Source organism: Sebastes fasciatus, chromosome 9 (assembly GCF_043250625.1).
Source record: "Sebastes fasciatus isolate fSebFas1 chromosome 9, fSebFas1.pri, whole genome shotgun sequence".
Classification (NCBI taxonomy): Eukaryota; Metazoa; Chordata; class Actinopteri; order Perciformes; family Sebastidae; genus Sebastes; species Sebastes fasciatus.
The window spans coordinates 20,397,773-20,417,451 of NC_133803.1; the positions used below are offsets into that span (position 1 = coordinate 20,397,773).

A 19,679-nucleotide genomic window follows, 5' to 3' on the forward strand; every position below is an offset into this window, starting at 1 on the left:
ACTTCGCCCGTGTGCCAAGTGTGTAGGATTACTACAGTGGCCCACGCGAAAACGTGAATGGTCCTCTCTAGAGCTAGTTGTTGTAAGCGTAGAGTCCTTAGAGTGTGTGTGTACGTGGAAAGTGAGTGGTGAAGCAAGAGAGAGAGAGAGCAGCGGCGACGGGAGCAAGTAACTTTATTGACTCTGAATCCCAAGCAGGAAAAGTTAAGTGTTTGGTTTGTCCGTTCTGGGCTACTGTAGAAACATGGCGGTGCAACATGGCGGACTCTGTGGAGAGAGGACCTGCTCCCTATGTAGATATGAAGGGCTCATTCTATGGTAATGGAAACATGACGATCCTTATTGTCAGGTGATTGTACACTAAAGAAAACATACTGAGATATGAGATGAGATATATGAGATATAGATCCTCCTAATTGTTACACACTGGTCCTTTAAGCATTTTGGGGGATTTAGAATATGAAGTAGTGTTTAGCCATGTTAGCGCCTGAAAACTGGTAATGTCAGGTCCACCACTTTGATCCAGACTGAAATATCTCAACAACTATTGGATGGATTGTCATGAAATTATTAATTATGTGGTTCACATTTGTTGTTTTGAGTGAAATGTCTTCACAACTACTGGATGGATTGCCATGAAATTTGAATTGTAACAACTTTTGTCATCACTAAACCAAATTTTAACTTGTCTAATATCTGGTTTATGACCAAGTACCAGCTAAACAAAACTTTGCATCAGCCTCCGCTGTACTGTATTTTCATTGCTATAGGCTCTTACACATGAGTATATATAAATGTAAGCATTGAGTATGCTTAAAAAAAACTTAGTAGTAGCCTCCTCCTGGTTGCATAAATTAGTTAGCTAGGGCGTTAGTGAACGTTATTTGCCAGATCTCATGAGAGTGTTGCTGAGACAGAAAGGTCTCGAACAAAATTAATTTTATTCCTGATTTGTCCGTCTGAAAAATGCCATTTTAGTGTCAGAATGTTTTGAAGATATGTGGCTTGTGAAAAATGGGTCCAATATTTACTTTAGTGACTATGGGGCGAAAGAATCAGTCATTATCTGTTTTCACGCTCACTTCTCCCATTGGATTGAGTAGACTTAGGACATGCCGCTAGTCTCCTAAAGGTGGTGAAACCCACGTGACACAGATACAGGAAACTGACTCTCAGTGAGCTGTCTCCTTTCGGTCTCTGATCACGCTGTCTCCATGATCTCTCTGTGAAGTGGGGTCGTTTGTCCGATTGACAGTTTTTGAAAGTTACAACATTTTGAGACATGCTCCCCCCCAATTCTGACATCAGAAAGGTGTTGTGGAGAACAGTTTTAGGCGCTGTTTGACATTCCGACAAGTACTTCATTTGAAGCATACTGGGGCTCTGACGTGTCCCATGCTCCTCTGTCTATCAGAGGCCCATATCGGGCATGAATGGAGCCACTTTATGAATGCATACATGAGGAAGTGTACAGAAGAAGTTTGAGATTGACTCAGCAGCTGCAGGAAGCAGAGGAAGCCCCAAAAGGGAAGTGATGCAGTCGGCATAATCGCACAGATGATTCACAGAGGCTGTTTAAAAAAAGCACCCAAGCTATTTCAGCTTTTAGCTGTTAGTTTTTAATTGTGGACATTTTTCTTTAATAGTTTTTGCTGCTCTTTGTGATGGGTTTAATCAAAAAGAAATCTCTCACAACTAAGAACTCTCACAAGTATAAAACATTGCATGCGTCTCATATAAACAACAATTTGAAGTTAAATTACTGTACTTTGGGATTTCCAGTCTTGGCATATTATGTTTATTGAGCCAATAATACATTTCTAGGGGACAAAAGTTTTAAATGAAAACAATAAGCAACCTCCATTTTTAATTTGATGCACAGCTTTTGTCCCTCGGCTCCAAATGCTCATTACCCTACAATTACATCATCTGTGGTCTAACTTAAGGGCTATGTTGTGACTTGGAGTGTGGAAAATAGGTGGTCAGTACCCCCACAAACCCCTTAATTTGCACTTTGTCGGCCTTGTTTTTTATGACCCTGCGAACAATTATGTATACAAGGAACATCCCATAAAAGACTCCAATATAAACCTTTTATGACTGCAGACAATCTTTTCCCCAGCACAACGACATTATAGGAAGTAAACACATGACTTCATCATCTATATTTTATCGCTAGAGTTAATATATACACCCTGCAAGGTGCTTGGCAAGAAATCAATAGCAGACACTTGCGTTATCCCAACGTGTAGTTCAGTGTTTTCTTGCTGGTCAAAGTGTAATCCAGCTTTGCAGAACCCAGCTGTGGCTTTTGGTCACTAGTAAAATGTTTTTATGTCTAGACGTCGCACCAAAATAGAAACACTGAATGGATTTAGCTGAGAATCAACTGTGTCCTACCCGCAGGAACAGTGTACTTTCTCATGAGTGAGAAAAGCACTCTTCTGTTGTGTTATTTGACCTCACAGTTCAATAGACCTGTCAGCTGCAATTGTAATGTTGATACAGCAGTAATGACGGGTGAGATAACAATGATATCTGATCGAGATTTGAAGGCATGCATGGAACACTGAAGTGAGGGTAATAGAGTAATGTTAATAAGCAAAGTAAAAGCTTGCATAAACACAAAAATAAATGCCTCATATGACTGTGTTTAACAATTAAAAATTGTGTGTCAAACTATGACATTTAGGAATGCCCTGCATGTATTAGCAGAGAATTAAGTCAAGCATAGTGTCGCCACCATATGCTTTGTGTTGAGAAACAAGTTGGATTGTAAGAAAATATCGATACGCACGAGTATCATGATATTATTTTTCGCAATACTGTATTGATTCTCCAAAACGCTGTATTGATTTTTAATTAACCTCTTAAAAATCTGGCGGACCCAGCCGCTATTCTGTCTTTCGGAGGTTGTAATGGGCTTTAAAAGCCAGAGTGGCATCATATGAAACCAGAAAACCTAAGGAATCCGTTAGTGCCATGTCATACTTGCATGTCGCGAGGAATGCTAAATAACGATCCAAAGTTACACTAAATTTGGGCGAGGAAAAACTGGCATGGCCATTTTCGAAGGGGTCCTTTGACCTCTGACCTCAATATATGTGAATGAAAATGGGTTCAAAATGGGTACCCACGAGTCTCCCCTTTACAGACATGCTCACAAAAACCATGCAGTTTTTTGCATGCAGTATAAATGTGTTGTTTTTGCCTATTTTAAAATGGTGCATTTGAATATTTCTTAGAATTGCATTAATTGGGTATGACTGTAAAGCTGGACTCTTGTGGATCCAATGAGTCCAATTGTATTAATGTGTAATGATGTTAGTCCCCGCAATAACCATTTCACATAGGGACTTCTTTTTTACTCAGATTTTATACTATGACACTTTTCATAAAATTAGATTTGAAAAATTGCAATATATCGCCTTGCTTACAGTATCGCAATATTTCACAATATATTGAATCGTTACCCCAGTGCCATGATATCTATCGTATCGCCAGGTTCTTGTCAATACACAGCCCTAGAAACAAGTTTCAGAAACATGAGAAAAGAGCACATTTGGCTGAGCATTCTCCTTTGCTTCTCCCAGAGATGAAAAGCAGAGAGTGCGTGCAATTTATAACTTGTCCAAAACCTATTATTTTATTGGTCCTTCAATAGTCTATTTCTTTTAACTGCTGACACATTGTTTGGCCAAAATGTCTCTGGCTTTTGTTTTTCTCTCAAACTTGGGAAAAAATATCAAACCTTCTAAATCAGTCTGCAATTTACATTGCCAGTGGACTGCTCCTTGCTGAAATTTATTTGAAAGGTGCTTGCCCAGGGAGCTTATGAGTCAGGGTTCAGGAATCCCCTCATTCACAGCTAATGCACAGTGACAAACAGCGAGGATGGATCGGGATCTCCAAACATTCTCCACAGGCTTCATAGAGCAATCAATTTATCACAGGCCTGGCAGAGCGGTGCCAAGGCTTTTAACTGCAACACAAGACGCAGTCCGCACTGCTAACAGGGGGAGAGCATGAAGATTGATGGCCAGATGAAGCTCTATTATGACTAACCCCACTTGGTGGTTTTCAGACGGTGCCGCCGGGCTGCTTTGAGAGTGCCAGTGGTGCTGTCGGAGCAGCGCGACCCTGCCAGTAAGAGTGACAGGGAAGAGTGGCACAGCTACATACTGAGGATGTTTTGTGGAGTCTGAATGATGTGATCTGCATTGTGTTGATCTGCAAGTCAACAGACAGTGGCCCAGCGCTGGCAGCGGTCCACGCTAACAAATACCAGCTTTAACTGTGGAGAACAGATAGTCTCCACTCTTATTCTGAGTAATGTCTGCCTCTCGTTCACTTGGGCGGCGCATGAAAAGTTTTCAGACACCGGGGCCATGCCAGAGGTGACATCACACCATATTTTCTCCTCCTATGAGGCCGACTGCAGCAGGATGTTAAGGAGGGTGACATGACAAAACCACCTCTGCTTACGAACGTGTACGTGTCAACGCCCTTTTTATATGTGTGGTGTGAGAGCGCGCGTGTGCGTGCCGCTGCTTGTGCCAGACTGTACGCGTTTATGATCATGTGTGTTCGCCGTTTGATGATGGTGCAGGTCTGTAAAGCCGTTTTCCTCCGTAGCGAAGTTAAATGGGGTAGGGGAGAATTACTTGAATAAAAAAGAGATTTATTGGACCACAGGCATTATTCTACTTTCTCTGAACTTTTTTTTTTAAGGAGGTAGAATAACTCATATTTCTGAGATCTACATCCAAGAAAGAGCCGTTGATGACTAGGGTTATGCCTGATGTGCTTGCAAATTACATACATTATACATTAGAGGATACAATTTCCCCTATTGAAGATATATACTTACCCCCTCTTCAGTTTAAATTAGTTTGCTTGTGATTGCCTCATATTCAGTCTTGATATAATTAAAAGACAGATGTGTAGCTTGTTCAACTTTACATGTCTTGTGGTTGCTCAATTAATCTTATTTTAAGGCCTTTGTAGACTACGTTTCTTTAACTCGCTATAGGCAGTGATTATGATTATACACTTTTATGTTCCATCCATTGTAAGCTTACTTTTGCCTGAGCCACTCCGCAGAGTAATTTATATTTCAGCGCTGACTGCAGATAAAGACAAGGGCCTTTGTGTCTGTGACAGATGGAATGTAACCAGGAATTAACCGAGCTTCAAATGGCCTAATACGGCTAAATAATTACCCACGATGATTGCAGTTTGTTTAAGCACAAGATAGAGAGTGCTTCAGAGGTCTCATGTTGCAAAACACTGTTTTGCATCACGTGTTCTTGTTCAGATCATCACTTAGGCTAGACTTGTGGTACTCCCTGCGGCTGATATATGGAAACATAAAACAGGCATCACACCTACAACTTCCTCCGTGCAATCAGGACTTGTCTCTGTGGTCGTCACGGTGGTTTGACTTTCAAGTTCATTGTTTTAAATGCCCCTCCTCACTGCACATCATTTAGTTATTAGACTGGGAAGGAGAGAGTGAGGTAGGAAGAGAGGAGATGGGGAAGGAGGAGTATGTTTGCAGGATTTTTCCCCCCTCAACTTAGCCTCTCTTCCTTGCCTTTCTGCTGCATTCCCTTGTCCTCACTCTGCAGTCTCTAACAGAAGAGGGCTTCAAGGAGAGGCTGGTCGAAGTCAGACAGGGATGGGCCTGAAAGAGGCGTATTGTGAGGTCACATTCTTCCCAAATGCAGGCAGGAGCCAAGTCAGTAGCTGGCGGAATTACCCCCATGAATCATGCCCATTGTGATGCCTACCCAGGATGAGAACATGGAAAGGAATTAGGTATGGCAGTGCCTTATCAGCTTCCCATTCGGAACCGGCCGGTCGCTCGGTGCGAGCAGCCGGACAGCCTTTCCCATCCTTGCTCATGTAGAGTGTCCGCGAATGTGGAATTCCTCCACTGCCATGTGTTGTTACTTAAGGGTGTGCTGCAGCCAAGTTACTGCGCACTTTTCCATCCACGCCCGTCCTCCTGTCTGTGCACTTCCTTCCCTCCCATTTACCCAGAGATCTTTGTGGTAGGTCCTGGAGTTCAGGCAATATTAGGTTGCACCTCTTAAAACATGTCAGGCTTTGTGGTGAAAATTAAAGAATGGAAAAATGATGAAATGTAACATTTTTGCTTAGGGCTTTTTTCACATTCAAGCAAAAGGGAGAGAAGATGAGACGGATGGAAACACATTTGACAACTTTTATCATACTGGGTTTATTTTTCATGTACAGTCCCATTTGTTTCCTCTTAAACAGCTCTCTGCAGGGTCCATGTTAACTGGTATGTCTTGGGTGGCATCTTTGGTGTTAGGATCAACCAGTTGTCTCGAAAGTGAGGAAGACGTGAGAAACAAAATATTTTTGCAGCACAATTTCGAGGGATTTAATATATCATTATTTCAGCTCAACTTTCCATTTGAATCCATTCATAAGTTGCTGCTTGCAGAGACCATAAATCCCCCTTGACTCTGCTCTTTGTGTCTCGGGGTGAGAGATTCTTACACGATATGACAAATGAAGTGAATTTCATGGTGAACAAAGAGATGTGTTTGTCATTTTTGTCAAGGAGGATGAAAGAGATAGACATTGAGAATGAAAATGCTGTAATAGAAAACACTCCACAGCGAAGGCATGCATTCCCACTTAAAAAATAACCCTCTGGTGATTTGAATGAAAAGAGCCAGCAGAGGATAAACGAGTCTGCCGCATGATAAACTATGCTATGCAGCTATCGAGCCTTACATGACTCCAGCTAAAGGTTTTAGCCCTCCAGGACTTTGTGATGGATGGTAAACAATCCTGAACCGTTTTGAAGCTTGTATGAATGAGGTAATAGCAGCGAGACAGGAAAATGGACTGTGCCAGGAAGTCTCATGTCAGCATTTTCAACTGTCCATGAGAACAAAAGAGAAAGAAAAAATCTTGCCGGGTGAATCTAGCTATCCTCTGTCTGTTTGTGTGGTTGTGTGTGTGCGAAGTTTCCATCAACGCCAGGCAGGACAGGACAGGGTGTGGGCAGGAGTCACCCCCTCCACCCTCCACCCTCCACCCTCCTCCCAGCCCTTTCTGCCTGGGAAGGGCAGGCCGGGTGGGGCTGGCAGAGCTGTGAGGGCCCCCATACCTCATAAGGGCATGACACAAGCACTGACTGCATACATCCGGGGAGTGAAGTCTTTGTCATAACACAGCTCTCCGCAAAATAAAATAAACACATGAGAGGGAGAAAGGAGAGGGTGGGGAGAGATAAGGACAGGGTGGGAGCTAGTGGGAGCAGGTAGGGGGGGAGGGAAGTGGAGAGAAAAGACAAAGAATGGGAGTGCTAGAGAAAGGTGGCGCATGAAGCCCCCCCAAGTTGATTACTATTGAGTAAGCCCTGAGTCCATTAGCCCAAATAACATCCAGGTGCTGCTGTGGCTATGGTGGCTTTTTTCACTGGGGTGTAAACGACCTGCTCCTTTTCATGCTCCAACACGGGAGGCCGGGAAACAGGCCAGACAAGCGCCATGTATCCTTGGGCTATTCCTCTCTCCCCTTCTCCTCTCCATCACCTGAGTCCCATCAGGATTCCCGCTGTTACTTGAGTCATGTTCTGTGCATCTGCCGCCTTTGACATCACCCGAAAAACATCGCCGCTCTCTGATCTGTGTGTGTGTTTTGAATGTAGGTGTCTTCTCTCCCTGGGCGAGACCTCCCTCCATTAACCGTTACAGTTCCCTTCCCACAACTGAGCCGGGGGGCCCCCCGAGCTCGCACTAAACACGCTTTCTTTCTCGTGAGTTTAATGAGGAATTGGAGAAAGAGAGGGAGAAGGAATGTTTTGGCAGAAAAAAAAGGTGGAGGGATTTTTCAAAACAGCCACAGAGGATTTATTTGACAGGGGGAGAAAGGAGAGGGAGAGTCAAGAGACATTCTGGATGTGGAGACAAATATGTGCTCATGGAACCACATTACACCCATGTTACCTCTCATTACCTCCAGATAAGCAGCAGTACACCACAGCTGGCTGCTGTCTCTCAGTAATGACCACTATAGTATAAATTAGTGGCTGTAGCCAAGCCCAGTCCCTTTGGCTATTAGGCCTGGACTCTACGTCCTCTGGGTCTGTGTTTCACAACTGAGAAACAAGCTCCAATGTTTGTCATTACATCCCATTTGAGGCTGCTAGTCATCCAGGCCATAAAGTCCCCTTTATTCTTATTCTCAGAGTTGTGAAGTAAACGTAACAGGATTACTGTAATCTGGTTACAAAATATAATAAGTGAAATCCATTAGAGGCAAAATCTGAATCAACTTTATTTGCCAAGTACACATTTACAAGCAATGTGACTGCTAAGACACACACACACACACAAACACATATATAATAGCACATGCACATGGCTCAGGATGGGACCCCATTAGTGCCAAAGGTACAGTTTACGCAGTAATATGTATGTATAGTATAGACATTTGACTGTAATGTTTGTCACATATGGTACAGCTTCTAAAGAAAATGCTGATGTTTTTGTGTTGGCACAGAAGGCATATTAACAACTCATTTACACTATAGTATTTATTAAACTATGATAATTACTAGCTGCACAGTGGTGCAGTTTTTAGCAGAGGGTCGTAGGTTCAAACCCGGCTTGGGGCCCTTCTGTGTGGAGTTTGCATGTTCTCCCCGTGTTAGCGTGGGTTTTCTCCGGGTTCTCCGGTTTCCTCCCACAGTCCAAAGACATGCAGGTTAGGCTAATTGATGACACTAAATTGCCCGTAGGTGTGAATGTGAGCGTGAATGGTTGTCTGCCTCTATGTGTCAGCCCTTTGATAGTCTGGCAACCTGTCCAGGGTGTACCCCGCCTTCGCCCAATGTCAGCTGGGATCGGCTCCAGATAAGAATAGGATAAGCGGTTACAGATAATGGATGGATGATAATTATTAGGGCTGCATGTGTACTGGCAAGAATCTATTGATACGTATCATGATACAGGGGTTACGATTCAATATATTGCGATATATCACGATTAAGGCTGTCCTTGACCAAGGAGATTCTTAGTCGACTAACGCTAATATGATTTTGTCAACTACTCGATTAGTTGATTTAATAAACAGATCTGTGAAACTCCACAAAGAATCACACAAAAAGCACCATTTTAAATCTTGCGTTTACCAGAGATGTGCTCATAAGTTTCTTAGAAATGAGTCACTCAGCATGAAAAAATCATAAAAAATGACTAATCAACTAAAGAAATCTTAGTCGACTAAGACCAAAACAACCGATTAGTCGACTCAGAGGGGGCAGCCTACTTGCGGTACTGCAATCAAGGCGATATAATGCGATTTTTTTAAATTTAATTTTTAGGAAAACTGTCGTAGTAAAGAAAACACACTGCCATATGCATAAAGTCTGAGTTTATACTGTCAGAACAGTGGGATCTGCATTTGCATTTATCAAAGTCCTTGTAACATCCAACATCATAGCATTGCATGTTAACAATTAATTAAAAATCGATGCATTGCTTTTGAGAATCGTTACAGTATCACAGAACATAATATCGCGATACACTCAAGAGCATCGATATTTTCTAACATGCCTAATAAATATGGTAGAAGTATTTACAGTTACAGTTAATTACATACTGTATAACCTGTTTAACAGGCAGTTATGAAGCATTTGTGTGACAAAAGGGACAAATTAGGGGGAAAATCATAATTATTCCAACAAATATGTTACGTTATCAATCTCGCAATATATAAATCATTTCTCAGTCTTAGTAGAAAAGTCGTTCCGTCTCGTGGATCCCTTTGATAATTTCATGATAATTATTTGCTGTAGGTGGATTATTCTGCACAGTACACACACATATTGTTTTATGTATTATTATGTTATTTGTATCATGAATCATACATCATTTTAAGTGTGTCATGTTTTAAGGTTAGGGATAGTGTCCCTCTAAACACTGCTCTTCCACTATGTCAAAAATTCGGACCCAAAATTGACAAAACAATCTCATCTCAAGGTCCATTTAGTAGCTGTTCTTATACTTTTGATCATTTCATATGATCTTCATCAGCAGATGTAGTCGCTCATGATGTTTTACTCACCTTTTTTATGGCCACTTTAAGGAAAGTTCAGTTTCAAAGGTCATTTTTTGCCCCTTAAAACAGCAGTTGACAAAACAACCTCACCTCCAGGTCCACTTAGTAGCTGTTATTCAGCCTTCGATTGTGTCGCATGATCATCATCAGCAGATGTCTTTTAAGGGTTTGTGAACATAGACAGAAGAAAAACTTTTATCTGTTCTCAGTTTGCGTCTTCGTGAACTTGTGTACAATGTGACCATAAATAAAAGACAGACAAAAGACAGTAAATAGATGGCTGCTGCATGCTCTTCACTATTGCGTGTATACTCAGGTGACTGTACATTGTATGGAGGTGCTCAATCACCCCAGCCTTCACCATTGCCCTCATGTCTCCAGTATTCCTTTCTTGTATATGTATTGTGCGTGTCAAAACAAGAAGTTCAATCCTCACAGGTAATGGTCCTGCGAGCCTCCCCTCCTTCTCACCGCAATATTTGCACGGCGAGCTGCTGCTTTGTGTCCCCTATTTACCCCTATTCCCCTCAGCAGCGCTTCACCTCTGGGTCGCCCTTTGCTGTAAAACAGTTTGCGTTGTAGTACGAGCTCGGTGTCATCCTGTGTCAACTCCCTATGAGGATGTCTGTGAAACATTCACTCAGCGGGGATACAGGAGGCTGTATTGAGGAGAAACCAGGCAGAAAATCCACTCATCCCTGGGGTTACTATTAGATGTGGTACACTGACATGATATGGGAATGGGTGGTGTTTGAGGTGAGGAGGCCCGGTCAGAAGAGGTAGCTCACAGTCTTGGAGGATCTCAGCCTTGAAGCACCATGACAAGGGAACAAAGCCAAAGCTCTGATCCTTAAGCTCCATAATGACTGGGTGCATGTCATCCATAGGGACTGATCTCATTTATGTTTGCAGTGTTTCGCTCTGTGATCCTCATGCTCTTGACTGCTCTCTATAGTTGCACAATATCAAGCATTGTTGAAGGAGTGTCTGGAATCTATCCAGCTTCTTTATCGCTTCAATACAGATATGTGAAGGAGGGTGTGTCTTGATTTGTGAGCACTTTGAGGGAAATGTGCGAGCGTAGCGTTGGGTGGAGAGCACACAGGTGAACGCACCGTAAAGGTGCTGTGTGAATACCACGTGTTTGTTCATATTTGTGTTTGTACATGCCACTGCTCCAGAGCTGTGAGTTTGTTTAAGGCATTTATCTGCTACTGGAAGCCTCCAGGAGGGAAAGCTGTTTCAGCACTGAAACAGTTGTTTATGGCCACTTTGACAGATGATCATACAGGAACTGTGCACACGGAAGCCAACTCCAAGTACTTGGCGTAAACACGCCGAGTGGTTCAAAAAGCTGCTTAATAGTACAGTGAGGGTTTTTCTGTAGCAGAGAATGAGGAACATGGTTTGGACTATGTCAAGGAACTCATTGAATGTTCGCTTAGAAAAGAAAGTTTGTGAATGAGGAGTGAGTTGAAAACATGCAGTGATGGAAAAATCAGACATGAGGATGTCACAATGTAGAAAGAAATACAGTATGTACAGTGGCAATCAACAGCCCTGTAACCCTCAGGGTTTCAGTGCTCTGGTTAAAAATTCAGCAGTGCCATTGCTCAAACCTAAATGCTCCCATCACTAGAGGCCAGATGGAGAAGCCCTGGGTTGATTTACCGAGTTGATAACCACGGTCGTAGGGTCACTTAGCGGGATCGCAGTTGTTAGGGTTAGTTAAGCCAAATAACAAGAAGATACCCTGGGTGTGTTGAACTTGCTTCGTAGTACAGGCCTCTGGGCTCGTTCTGCCATCAGGCTGCCTATGATGCAACGAGACAGTAAATCCACTGATTCAGTTGAAATCAAGCATGTAGTGACAGGTCAAAAATGATTGCATATCAACATTTGCCAAAACCAAGAGTCATGATTGCCATGGCATTGTCACCCCAGGGATAGGACTGATGTCATCATATTATGTGATTGTTGATGTCATATTTTTAATTAAACTTGTTGCTTTCACAACACAGGATTTCAACATAGATGCACAGTAAGTTGCTCATGTTTAGGAGAAAGTAACACCTACGCCAATGGATTTTTTGACGTATAAGTTACTATGTCTTTGTGCAAAAACCCAAAACCCTTTTGGCTCTCGTTGCCCCTTCTCTGCCCTACTCTGATGCACTCTAGTCTACTGCAGTACTGTACACTTTATTATACCTTATTATGTTTGATTTGTGCAGTAAAACACACTGTTCCCATGGCAATGGCAAGGCTCTACAGTGAAAGCCTTATTTGTTTGCCGGATGGTTTCCTCGCCCGCACTGGTTCACTGCCTTGGGTTGGACTCGCATGTTTGCTGGATTTGATGAGCAAATGTTCGCTGCGTTTTGGAAACAGTCCATTTCTGTCCCAATTCGCCGCTCTACAGTGTGAGCTAAAATGCCATATTAAAAAAAAAACATACTGTAGCTGGTGTGGCAGGGTCATTGGAGACATAACGAAAAAAAAGCTGTGTGTGACATTTTTGCGTTCATTGAGTGCATTCCAGTTACTTTCCAAAATGCAAAATTCCCCCAGCCTCAAGCACATGGCAATGATAGGTACTGTAGTATATTGATTCATGCTCTAAGTTCCACATAACCCATAATTAAAGCCACATGCGCCATGATGCACTGTATTCCTGAAAGACAAGGTATCAAAATTATGGTGCATTCCATACTCAACCATTAAAGGTTAGAAATCCAACACAGGTGACCAGCAGATTCCCCAAGGAAGTTTTTTGTTTCCATTACAGTGACAGAAAATGCATCATCGTGTTTAACTGCTCTGAAGGAATACAACATCATTAGCTGGAGGTTCTCAACCAAACTACAGGGCATTTTTACAGTGGGACTGGCTGAATAAATCAGCTCTCTTGGAGTTCTCAAACTAAGTAGGTTTTACTTGGCCTCTTTGATCTCTGCAGAGCACCTGCATCCGATGTCTCAGGGAAAATCCTTTAAAAGTCAGAGGCATGTTTATGTGGCTGGCACAGAGACCTGCTTTCTCATCACTTTATTATCAAGTCTTTTAACTTTGTCTTTAAGAAACCAGACTGAAGCTCCCGAGCGGTACCAAAGCACGAGCATGAGGAAATACCTAAAGACATAATAATCATTAAATGATTAAACCAGGAAAGCGGGCACTGAGTCATCTCATGTGTATTCAGTGTAAGTGCTGCAACTCTCAGGAGGCACCTGTGTTCCATCAGGATGCCATTAGAGTCTAAAAAGATCACGTCCAGGATCCTGCTAACATCCTGTTTCTCTTGACTCGGTGTGTGTGTGTGTGTGTGTGCGTGTGTGTGTGTGTTACAGTCCATGTGTACTGTATATGTGTGGAGGAGTAGGGGGGTCTACAAGGCTAAGTTGTTTTGTTTTAATCAGTTTCGCCTGTAATCACACTACTCAGAGTTGGCAGGCGATGAGACTGGAGATGGGCCCGATGCGGGTAAAATGACTTCCTGTCTCTCGCTCTCCCGCTCGCTCTCTCGCTCTCCACAGGCTGACTCATAGCTGGGGAGCGGCCGTGCATGTGAGTGTGAAGACGAGGGGAAGTGAGCTCACTGGTGGGCCGACCTGGCCCTCTTGGGGCCAAATCGCTGCCCGCTAATTAACCACAGAGTGGCCCCTTCCCAACTGGACCCAGCAGGGACTCTGCTCACCACAGCCACCGAGCTAGCGGAGTCGATATATATGCAACTTTGCGGTACTTTCTTGTACGAGCGTGTTGAGGATAACTCTGTGCACAAGTGTTGATCCTCTCGCTAATCTAAAATGTACCTGGCAAAGTGTAGCAGGCATCTCCGTTCCACACTTTGAGTGACATCAGTTGTTTTCTTTGAGCTTCGACCTTGATCTGGCTGTGGTCCTGGGACCATGTTGCCCATGTTGCCATGACAGTGTGTACCTTGTGTTGTGTAATGCGTTCCAGATGGATAGGTAAAGCCAAACATACTACGTTACACCAGCGTCTGGTAGAGTAATCGCCCACCACCTCCAAAATGCTTTCCTTGGATGCAGAAAGGAAGTGATGATCACGATTTACAACAATCTGCTTTGATTTCTGGAAATCTAGACCACCACCTTGTCTTGGCTGGCAATGACTTATAAACTGGCGAGATGGGAGTCTGTGGCTTGAAGCTAATAGGTTGACGAACAGCCAAGCCCACCCACACCTGATAATCCAGGGTAATATCCAATAAAAAAAAAGGCAGGCTTTAAGTGAAAAGGGATTTGCTTTTTTGATTTTTACACACTCTTGAAAAGTCAGGATAACTATTTAAAAACTCACCGCAGAGTTTGAGAGCTATTTTTGCTCATACAATAGTAAACAATGGATGGCAGTCTGACTCACGAGGGAAGCAAAATGCTGATCGAGAGATAGTTTCAAGGAAAATCAATCCAACATGGGCGTGGGGACGATTGACAAGGTCAAGTAAACAGAATAATCTTTTTGCATAGTTCCTCTGGGGTGGAACGAGACCTTGAATACACGCTCTTCAAGACTGATTCTGTTTACCAGCAGTGCAGTTACTGTACACACAGGGAACTGCTTAGTTTTTGGACTTTGTAGTAGATAAGGGTAATTTTAAATGTATTTTGTAACAGGGAATAATTGCTGTGCTCACCAAGCATGATCTTTTCCAACTATTGTCCCCCGTTTGTGTTTCAATTACATTCAAAATTTGATTATTACTCCAAATTGAGGGGAATGTCAGCAGCAACAGGTCTCCGTCTGTCTGAAGTAATGAATCAAAACTCTGCAGCAAAATACAAATTCTCTCCTAAAGAACGTGGATCTCAGATAAACGTGAGATATTTTCTTATCTTGTACGTCATCATTGATGGTTTCTTTTTCATTGTGGACCACACAGGAGGTAAACTGATATGCGGACAGTGTCAGAGGAGGATTATGAGACTGACATATTAATATTGATACATGTTTTAATAAAGACAAATTAAATAGACATGAAATCTATACTAATGTCTCTTTAATCCCTTTGGAGCCCCCTCTGTGCACTTTAAAATAGAATCATTGTTTAACTATCTGTTACAACACAGCTTGAGAAATAACCAATATTGAGAGCCGTATGACAACCATTGACGGGAAGCGCATTAAAGCTTTGCATCATGGGATGTGTCATCAGTTGAGCAGTTGGCGTGGCACTATGTTGATGTAATATGGCAGTCATTATCTTCCACAGACCCTGCCAAAGGAGGAATACCCTTCTCGAATGTCAAGTCACATCAGCTCTGTGCAAAACCGCGCTGACTACAGTACAAGAGCCAATTTGTCACATTTGCAGCATGCGGCTCCACCAGCTCCAGTAACATTCATTATTGCCCTGATTGGCCCTCATTAGGAGAGCAATAAAATGTACCGACTCCCTACATCCCACTAATCATACAGATATTGCATTTTCTTTTCATTGTCAAATTCAATTGTTGGCCATGGGATTAATTTCCATTTTTGGCACACGCTGCTTTGACCACCACTTCTGAATAAAGCAGCAAAGACACTTTAATTGCCAAGAAAAATAAATGTACAGGAATTTGTGTTGGCGCTATTAGCGCAGAGGCACATGGACAATATACAGCGTTTAACAGAACATACTGACAGACATACAGTAGAACAAGGACAACGGGACCTCACATAGTGTGTGCAAGGAGATGGAAGACATACTATGGAAGACACCACACTCTTACATATATATACAATGCTTAAAACAATAATACTTTTTGGACTAATGCCTGCACTAAAGTTTGTTTTTAATTTGTAAGTTCCTTTGAATGCAGAAGGCATGACCTCCTTCCATGTGTGCAGCTTTCAAACCCTCCTGCAATACAAAACACTTTGTACATTGTTTTCTTTAACATAAAGAATCTATGTCAGTGCCAGATGGATACTTTTTCAGTTTGCAAACCGTAACTACTCTCATTTCAATTTCAAATTTTTGTGTTTTAAACAATTTCATATAGCATTTATAGTAGTATAGTATAGTTTTGCTCAAGTGCAAAGATGGTTTGTGTGAGTGTGAGTGTGTGTGTGTTTTGGCACACAGCGCTGATGATTATGCTGTGCCGCGTTGAGCAATGCTATTACTGCTATAGCTAGTCCTCTATATCCAGAGGGCAGGCATGGGATGACTCTGAGAAGCATCCGGAACATACCTTTCTGTTGTGATTGGGCTGAGATTAAACTACTGAGGCTACAAACACAAATGTGGACCACATATGAATTAATGCAAACTGCAACCATATGACGCTGATGGCAGACGAATGAAAGAAAGAGAAAATAGACAATGACTGCAAGGTCTATTGTAATTAGAAGCAGTGGGCTTGCTGGAAATACCCCACTGAATTGATGAGATTGACTTTGTCTCCGTCCGCACACACACACGTCTATAAGTACGCACTTATGCATGTGCAAACGTGCACGCACGCGCTTGTATGTGCATGCACGAAGCTTTGGAGGATTTACTTTTCCTGGCATGACTACCGTACTAATACTTTTATACACTGAAGTGAAAAAAAGAGCTTGTAGTCAGGCTCTTTTGCCAATAGCTGTTGCAATACTTCTCTCATGCAGAGTGAAAATTTGGGGTTGGGAATATGAATCCACAGTGTTACAGATATACACTAAGTAGGCAAGCCAGAAACCTTTCTACAAAACCACCTCTGCATTAATGGTCCTATTCACTGAACAGCTTTAGGTGTTAATATACAAGTTCTGTGGAAAACATTTAAAATAAGGGGCCAAACGGCTTGGATTAATTGAAATTACAATTCAGTTCTCTTCTGTGAATACTCTGAAAGCCTGCGCTCAGTTAGATCAAGCTTACTGTAATTCCTTTTGTAACATACATATATCTAAATCATCTTAATTGTGGAACATTTCCCTTACTGAGATAAGGAAAGGTACTGTAGGAGTATGGGAATGCAGAGCAGCAGTTGTAAGAGAGCCCAGCCTTGATTTGCCTTCAGAAAATAATAAACCGAGCCATTTTTGTAAAGGACACGCTCTTCTTGGTCAGGTTTGTACATACAGCTAAGCTTTCAGTCTGCTTTCAATATTGTTCCACAGCAGCTGGCAAGCTACAACACACACCTGGGTAAACACACTATGCTCTAGCTCTTGTCCTGTTCGCTCTCTGTGTAACCGATGAAGATCGTTGGCCGTTGCAGGGGCCTTCGTTTGTCTTCACTCTTCATTCTGCTCACTGTCACAGGGCTGCGACCGTAGATCAATCTCGTCTCACCAGCAGCACAGTCCATCTAGACACCAGGGGAACGCCGCGTCGAAAGGCCCACCCAAAATCCCCCCAAATCCTCCTCATGCAGAGCAAGCAGAGCTCACAGCAGTGTGCATTACCTCAGGAGGCTGACATAGCCCAGCCCCTCCGCTCTGGACTGGTGGGCTCGTTTACAACCAGAACTTTGATTGTATCAGCTCTGGTGATGTCAGCCCGCTCCGCTGCTAACAGCTTTTTGCCACTCTCTCCCAATTCTCCCTCTCACTCCGCATGTCAATCCTGCCAGCAGATTAATCCACGGCTCCCCACCGCACACTCATCACTCTCCCAACAACAGGCACAAACTCACACTGCCAAAAGCAGGATATAGGCTATTAATGTCACACCTGACTGACATTTACATTGTGCAAGGCAAGCTGCCCTCACCCGCTCCAACATTACTATTTGGTTCAGCAATTTATTTTGCAGTATTGAAAAAAGCCTGCTCCTGCGCTGACCTCCCCTCAATTGCAGCAAGGGCCTCCAGATGCTGGTGACTTAACCCGTTGCCTGTAAAACACGAGCAAGAAAAACACACTGGTTATGATGACTATATTGGTGGCCTCGTTCTCCCAGGGAGCAGAGGCTTGGCTGAGGCTCTGTGCGACTACAGAGGGCCAGTTGGTATTAGTGGTTTCTGTTACGTTTTTTTGGGAGTAATTTAGTTTGGTATCAGACCAGAACGCCACCGCTGACCCTTCCCTCTATGTCGTACCCCTTGCGGTCCCCCCTACCGTTCCCCCTTAGACTGGGGAACTCCATGTTAGGGGTTTGTAGATCTCACCGTTATGTATTTATGAGTGTTTAAATGCCACAGCACCCTGGCAAGGACTTTAATGGAGGTGAGACACTCCCATGTCGCACTACTCCCCTCAGTAAAGTTTTACAGCGTCCCACCACACTCTCCAGAGAGGCCAGGGGAAAGTGACGCCATAGCCTAGGAAAATACTCTGTACTCATGCCTGGGCTGACACTCTGGTCCAGTCAAGTCGGGGGCTGTGAGGTACCTTGAAACTGTGAAACTGTGGTTTTTGGTATTGCTTTTCTTTCAAACAACTCCAAATGTTAACTGTCGTCAAATATCACACTTTAAAAAGCAGGAATGAGCTGCTAAAATCCAGTCAAAACAGAGGATTGCGCCACATTTGATCGCAATTATCACAACATAATGTCCCTCGTGTAATGTCGCCCTCTCGACTTGTTCCAATCAGCCCACAAGCCGGTCGTGTCTGTCAGGCTTCACCACCACTGCGGCTAATGGATCCGCACTTTATCACATTGATTCTCCCTGTAAAGCCAGCCCCCCTGTCAACCCACCCACCTTTCCCCCTTCCCTCATATGGCCTTGATGAGATCCAGACTCTGTGTGGAAGCATATTAAAGTGGCCCAACAGTGTCAGCAGGAGAGCTAAATGGAAGGTAGTGAAATCTTTTGAACCTCTGTTACATTATAACAGTTCTAAACACATCCAGCTGGGTCCAAAGTTCAGGGAAGACATAAAAGCACCATTGCATGTTACCTTGGAGGATGATAATAGCCGAGCGCCACTAAAACTACTAAGACAGTCCACAATCAAAGGGCCCAGAGGAAGGACTCCCCGCACTTCTTACTGGTTGCTAATGGCCTGTGTGTGTCAGAGACAACCTCTCTGACAGTCGTTATATCTGCTATAACACACACTCCATGCGTTGTAAAGACAGGGAACTTTTTCGGTGTTAGTGATTAAACTCCATTAACTTTGGGTTAATTAAAATACAAAAGACTTAGAAGAGCAGTAATTACCCTGCACCAGTCTGGTAGGTCACCTTTAAAGCAAGTAACAGCGCACTGATCTTGATGGGAGGCTGCTCATATTGTGACTTCATGGCTGCCAGACTTGTTTTACAGGAGTTGGACTGCTGACAATATTGCTGATTCTGTCTATATTACAGAGGAGATGAGCTGGACAGACATATCAGAGCGAGGCCAGACAGCATACGGCATGTGTGTGTGTGTGTGTGTTCCTTGAGCTATGTGTTGGCTGTGGCCTCCTCCGTGGCGTTTCAACCACACACGATAAATATGAGCTTGTGGCGAGGCCGTGGTGCCCCAGGAATGCTCACATGTGGTGGAGCGGCTCTCACCACCATTGACACGAGAGTTAGATGGCTTTTGGTCATCGAGATTCCTGGTGGGGAGAGCTACATAGGAGGCCGTGACTTGAGGCCGTGGTTGCAGATGCCAGTTTCCTCTCTGGCTCAAGTC

At 43.3% G+C, this 19,679-nt stretch overlaps 1 long non-coding RNA gene across 10 annotated transcripts in view; it reads left to right on the top strand.

Moving 5' to 3' along the window:
• LOC141774164 (uncharacterized) overlaps positions 1 to 19,679 on the top strand; it is a 188,862-nt gene that overhangs the window by 129,416 nt on the left and 39,767 nt on the right. The window lies entirely within an intron of this gene.